Source organism: Python bivittatus, unplaced genomic scaffold (genome assembly GCF_059951505.1).
Source record: "Python bivittatus isolate LINGU-HERP-01145 unplaced genomic scaffold, Pbiv_v1 ctg000700_np1212, whole genome shotgun sequence".
In the NCBI taxonomy this organism is placed as follows: Eukaryota; Metazoa; Chordata; class Lepidosauria; order Squamata; family Pythonidae; genus Python; species Python bivittatus.
In genome coordinates this window covers 22730546-22737290 of record NW_028277098.1, presented here as the reverse complement: position 1 = coordinate 22737290, position 6745 = coordinate 22730546, and positions in this window count along the sequence as shown.

Genomic DNA, 6745 nt, shown 5'->3' with positions numbered 1-6745 from the left:
CCAACTCCTATGAATATTAACAGTTGCTCTATTCTTAAAGTTCTTCCATTCATTAAAGAAATAGTCTTTATTCTAATCAGTATGGGAGGCCTAGACATGAAAATTTACATTTGGACAAAAGAAAAAAAATAGAGTAATATCTTTACCTTGGTGTATGATGGGAATGGAATGGGTGGAGCAACTGCTACTGGGGCTTCAGAGCACATTTAACTCCATCCCACAATTGATTTTGATCCTCCAGATTAGAAGAAATACTTACAAACCAGGATTGCAGAACTGATCACTAGAACACTAGAACACATATGAACCAATGTTTCCATTAAATTATGTTCAAAAACTACAGACAAGACAAAGGAAAGAAATGAAAGCTTTATTCCCTTATTAGCTTAAGGTTAAGCTTAATGAATATATAATTGTTCCACACCCAAAAGGATGTTATTCTTATAGTACAAAGAATATCATAATTTAATATCCAACACTGCCTTTTAAAAAGAAATAATTTCTTTCTCTTTACTGTTGCTCTCTTTCTTCAAAAAAGAGGGGGAAATGAACTGAAATAAAAGTTCTTTGCTGGAGGATATTACCATGAACAAGACTAGACAAGCAAAATAATATTGATTCAAGAGCACATATCTCAGAAGAGCAGAACAATAACTTTAAAATGTTATTAGCATATTTTCATTTAAAGTTCAATTTATGTCTATAAATCCAGTAATTAAGTTACATAATATGTATTTCTTGCATAAGATAACATAGAATTAAGCATAAATATAAACTCCAAACAGGCAAGAATGCTATTCACACAAAACATTAAAAAGACATAAAATATATTCTAATACTACAAAATATATGAGATTATTCCAATAATTACCACTTATTGTCATAAAGTCAATTACTGGTCTAAATTCACAAACATAGGCCTTACAACCAATTGGTCTTGGGAACAACATCATTATACCATTTTAATTTTGAAAGCAATATTAATCTCGTTTCAGATGTAACTAGTATGACTGGATTTTAGATTGGGTGAAATGGGGCTTTTTTGGCCTTTGCACTTTCTTCTTCAATTGTTTTTCCCGAATTTGCATATGCTTAGCTTCCAAATGTGACTTCTCCAAGTATTAGAAAACCCCAGGACCTCTTGCCAATTTGTCAAATTTCAATGCAGAGAATAATTTCAGAGCAATCATTTGCTTCTACTACTTTCTACTACTACTACTATTTGGGTTGAAATGGCCCACTAAGCAATGGATAAGGCTATATATTCTTACATATTCAGTTAAAAACAACACCAAGTTAGCTTTTATTGTGCTATTGAATCTATTATAATGGCAAGGAGGTTTAAGTGATGCGCCCCATTTTTCCCCATGCTTTCCTGGGTAAAATGGTTTTTCTTCTGCATGCTTAGCATGGTGTAGTAGTTAAAGTTGTAGCTTTTACACAGGCTTCTATAACTCTTCCCCCATAAAGTGGTCGTTTTCTCATACAGCTTAGCTCAATAATGTTATCTCTTTCTTCTTGAAGTGCTTTGCCAACGCCAGCTACCTAGCAGGGAGGGCAGGATGGTAAGTTGGTACTGACAACTATTAGGCAAGAGGTATAAACTATAAATGTACATAATTAGGAAGCTGAGTAATTTCAACAGAATATTATATAAGCTTTCGGAAACTTACCTGGGGTTGTGTCAGGATAGTCCTCCCTGGAAAAGTTGGTATACGCTTGTATTTACACACTGCCATTAAAAGTTGCCATGTCTTGTTTTATTGCCTTATATAAGGATACTCCCCATCTAGATTATGCTTGGTGTAAGTTATTCTTTTGCTGTGTTTTGCTTAATAGACCCTTTCCGGTTTTATTTCTGCGTGCATATTGGTTTCAAATCCACAAACTTTCTGCCCACATTTTAGTTTCTGTTGCTTTTTTTGTTTTTAATGTATTGGTAAAAATCCACTCAGTGTTGATGATACTACCACCACAGGACCAGTTTTTAACACTAAATCAACATTTTTGAGGCTCCCAAAGAATGTAACAATACCACGGAGCTACACTTGACTCTTGATGACTTCATAGACACATCCCTCAGACTACTTGGAATGGCTTGCTATTGTCTTCTTCTGAGACGTTTTTTGACTTCCCAGGCTAGCTTATAGCCCTAATATCTCTTGGGGACTTCTAATCCAAGTACTAACCAGCCCCAACCCTGCTTAGCTTCCAAGCTTGGATATAGTTGGCCAGGTACTTCTATTTGTTGTTAGTTTTTACCTTGCCCATATAAAAATTTAAAATTGCCAAGCTTTCCTGCCATCCCTTTACCTTCTCCTACAGGTTTTATTAGGCCATTCAGAAAAAGAGAGACTAACATTCAGGTGCTCACTCTGTTTTTTATGCTGAAAAGATGGCCTTCTTTTTATCTCTTACTTTTTATCTGAATTTCTAGTGTCACATCTTCAAAAGGTATTGCATTTTTTTTTAAATCATAAACTCCCTAAATTCAACAGGTAACCTGCATAAATCAGCTAGTAACAAATACCATCCTTATTAGGTAGTACCAGCAATCAAATGGATCAGTAGAATAGCATCCAAGAGGCATAATTGAGAAATGTGGGCTTCATTAAACATAAGCGTTCAGATTTTGCCATCCTGGCTACAAAACAGAAAGGGATGCTACCTGTAAGAGTTATGACGGCTTGTGTGAAAACTAGGTCTCTGCTTGCTCTTTAATGTTGGCAGCTGATGAACAGAGAGCAAGAACATTTGCTTGGATAAAACTGAGTTGACCTCTACTTTGATGTTTCCCTACGGATGTCTGAGCAACAACATGCACCCTTAAAGTATTTCAAATTAAGCAGAAAAACTCAAGTCATTTCTTATGCTGAATGGATATGTCGATTTAGGCTATTTAAGAATAGTGAGTAACAAATTAAGCAGGTGATAGAAGATCAATGGACAAAGCATCTGTTATTATCTGTGGGCTTGACAGATAATCAGACTTCTTGCCTAGTGAGTAGAAAGATGTTTTATGGTGGTTGCAACAAGTCCCAGCATTTTTGCATTGTGGCTCATTTATAAATGCCGCATCCCATGTACTAACAATCTTTCATTGGTTTTCTGGCTTCAGCCAGGAGACAAGGGCAAGTTATCATGAATGCCATCAACTTCGGCTATCGCCATTTATACAACAGGATATGAACATGAATGAGACTTCAAAGAGATCTGTGTGACTCACATAATATTAGCTTTCCAAATGATTGTTATATTTGAATTAGCAGCTTTAATTCAAAGACATTGCATTGACTTGGCTTCAGTTAACGTTACCTTTTCATGGAAGAGTGGACTTTTCCGAGGATCGCATCAAAGCTGTTCGGGTGGGATACAGTTATTTTCTGTCTGGCGTTATTGTTCTGAATAGTAGTTACCATGACTTTTTTTGGTTGTCTATGGTCAATTTGTAGTGCAGATCTATATGAAATGGGAAAGTGCAGCATGCACGTGCCCTCTGACATCAATGTACATGGAGATGCTTTTTGCCAGTAAGCACTGAAAGGTTGTATTTCAAAGTCTGATTAGATGCATATGACCCAAAGCTAGAGGTTTACTCATTTTGAGGTTTTCCAAAACAATTCTGAAAAACATAATGGAGCAATCTGCCACTCAAGACAACAGTATCATTCAGGGAAAAGCAAGAAATTCAATCAGAAGCTCCAAATCTAGGCTGGAAAAATGTATGAATCATCCGTATATTATGTAAATTGGTTTTCATGTGAATAATTGTGCATGACAAAATGAACAGAGAGGTAATGAGAAACTTTAGGGCATAACCTGAGCCCATTTGAATAGGAACAAAGTTTTGACACTTTACATTAAAAAAAATCTACCCACAGGAACTGAGGATTTATCCTTCCCCAGTCAAAATTCACAGATGATCTTAAGATGGAGGATGAAATTAGGGAGACCTCTAAATAGGTAATTTCAATTATCCATACATAGAATTAAGTAATGCAGATAGTCCTTGTTTAGTGACCACAATTGGGACCAGCAACTTGGTCATTAAGTGAAGCAGTTGCTAAATGAAACATCACAATTTACTAAATCACTAAATGAGGACTACCCGTATGTATTTTAGTCACAACAAAGAGGGAAAATACAGCACAAAGTAGAATAACATATGTAGTAACATTTATCATGGCACCAACCAGGAGAGAGATGACTATGTTCTTAATACTGGATGATGGTCAGGACCTACTGCAACATGTTTTGGATGTTTTAATATATTTGTAAGTTGAATTTTCCAGATATAAGCCAATCCATTCACATTTATCTTTTAAAAATCTTCAAAAGACAGTATTGCATGAAAAACGAACTGATCTTCTAACAATCTGTTCGTTGTAGCATGCCCCAAAGGTCAACTTATGTATCAGAAGATTGGAAAGTGGATAATGTACAGGCCAATTAAAAAAAAAAAAGAATCCAGGGGAGTTCAGGATATTATAGGCCAGTTGGTTTAATAGCTATTCCACTTAAATTGGTAGAAAATGTTATTAAAGATTAATTGATAAGAATATATAGAATGACAAGCCTTGCTGAAGAGCAAGCAATATAGTTCCTTTAAAGATAAGGCCATTTTTTAGAGTTCTTGAGTATCAACAAGGATGCGGACAGGGGTTTGCTTGGATTTTTAAGCAGCTTTGATGATGTCTGAAACAAATTTAGCAGAATGAGATAAAAGGTGAAGCTCTCTTATATTTTTAATAACTGGTTAAAGATCAGAATCCTGTTCTCACAAAGAAATACAGACATTGTAATATATCAGCACCACTTGTTTTTTAAATGATCTGGAGTTATGGGGCAGCAGTAGTTAGCCAAAGAGTTAGCTATGTTGGCTGGGAAACTAAATTATTGTGTATGTGAATCATGAGGACAGAAAGGACCACTCTAAAAAAAACTGGAAGGATCTCAAGCAAGCACATGATGACAGGGCAACAATCCTAATCTCACATTGTTAAAATCTGAATTGACAGTGGCTAATCAAGAAAGGGGTCTTGAGGTTATTGGTTAAGTAGCCCAGTGAAAATAACCCAGTACGCACCCATTACTGTTAAAAGGAGAGATTCCATGCTGGACATCATTAGGGAAAGGATTTTTTAAAAAGAGAGAGAGAGAGAGACATTTATTTTTATACAAATCCATGGAGAAGTGGCCATATTTGGAACACTGTATATAGTTCTGACAAAATAGATTTGGATGGCATTTAAAAATGGTTCACAAAGAGCAATCAAAATAATCAAGGAGGAGCACCCATTCTTTCTATGGATAACTATTGCAACTTTTGGAGCTCTTAGCTTAAAAAAGGTAAGTGGAAAACTTAATAGAGATGTATAAAGGTATGCATGAGGAGATGACCTTCTTCACAATGCCAATATCTGGGTATTCCAATAAAGCTAAGTGGTGGGTGAGCTGGGACAGACAAAATCTAGGTGACTTTTTAAAACAGAGAAGATAAATTTAGGAAGGATAGTTAATCATGGTACTATCTCAGATGTCAGAGGAACCCATTGCTGAGTAACATTAAGAGTTCTGTAATGCTCAGGATCTGCTTGATAACTTCCCCAAGACATCCAGTTGAACATTACAGAAATATATAAGCATTTGGTGTAATACCATAAGGTTCTTTTTACATTCTTATATCCTTTTCTGATAGGCAATGAAGATACTATATTCATACATTGGATTTAATATTGAGCTGTCAATGTTGGATACAAGTTGATTACTACCTGCTACTCCCACTAGGTATTAAGCGATGGTGTCAACAATTTGCTGGTGATTTACAGTCATTGATAATGATTCATATCAGCATTATCACTCATTACAGGATTTAGGGACATGGTTTCCCTAAAGAGTACATCATAAAAAGTGTGGTGTTTCCCATGGCAATTTTTCCTTTGTTTTGCTTGTGGGTACCCATCCACAAGGCCCACAGGAACCCAAAATCCTCCTCATCTGGCAATCTTGATGTGAAGCAGTTGCCTAAAGATATAAACCCATGTACATAGAACAATTTGCATGCTCTTCCCATAATATTTATACAGAATGGTGACACAATGCTGTTTTGCAGGTATGTCACTATTGGATGTGTTCATCTTGTACAGGCTCTGACAACGTGCTCTAGATCACGTCACATCGATGAAATTCTTCTGAAGTCTAGTATGACCATGTCAATTACTTGAAGTGACATAATTTGCCCCACATAGCAAATGTTTTGGAGAAACTATGACACCTTGATTTGACTGATGTATCCTCATTATCATATCAAACATAAGCTCTTTCCTTACAGATTTTTTACAACTATTTCTTCTTAGGTGACATAAAGGCAGATGTTGCCATCCAAAATATACAAGATATAAATTTGATGTGGAAAGTAGTTTTAAAAATCATACACTTCAGTTGACAAAATGCCAAAGCACACAAAGTTTACTATCATCTCATTAAATTGCCAAGTGTGGGTTGAAACAACAGCTACGATGTTTTTAACTGGAGAATATAAAAAAAGAGCTCATTAAAGCTGAATGTACTCCAAATAAGTCATGCTTTGCACTACAAGGGAGAATGGGTCTCTGATTTGTGAATGGCCACTAAAAGGAAACAGATTTCCATGCACAAGCTGGTGCCCAGGACTATATACTAGGGACCACCTCTCCCTGAGGGTACCTGCCCATCCTACTAGGTTAGATAGGGTAGGTGCGCTCCA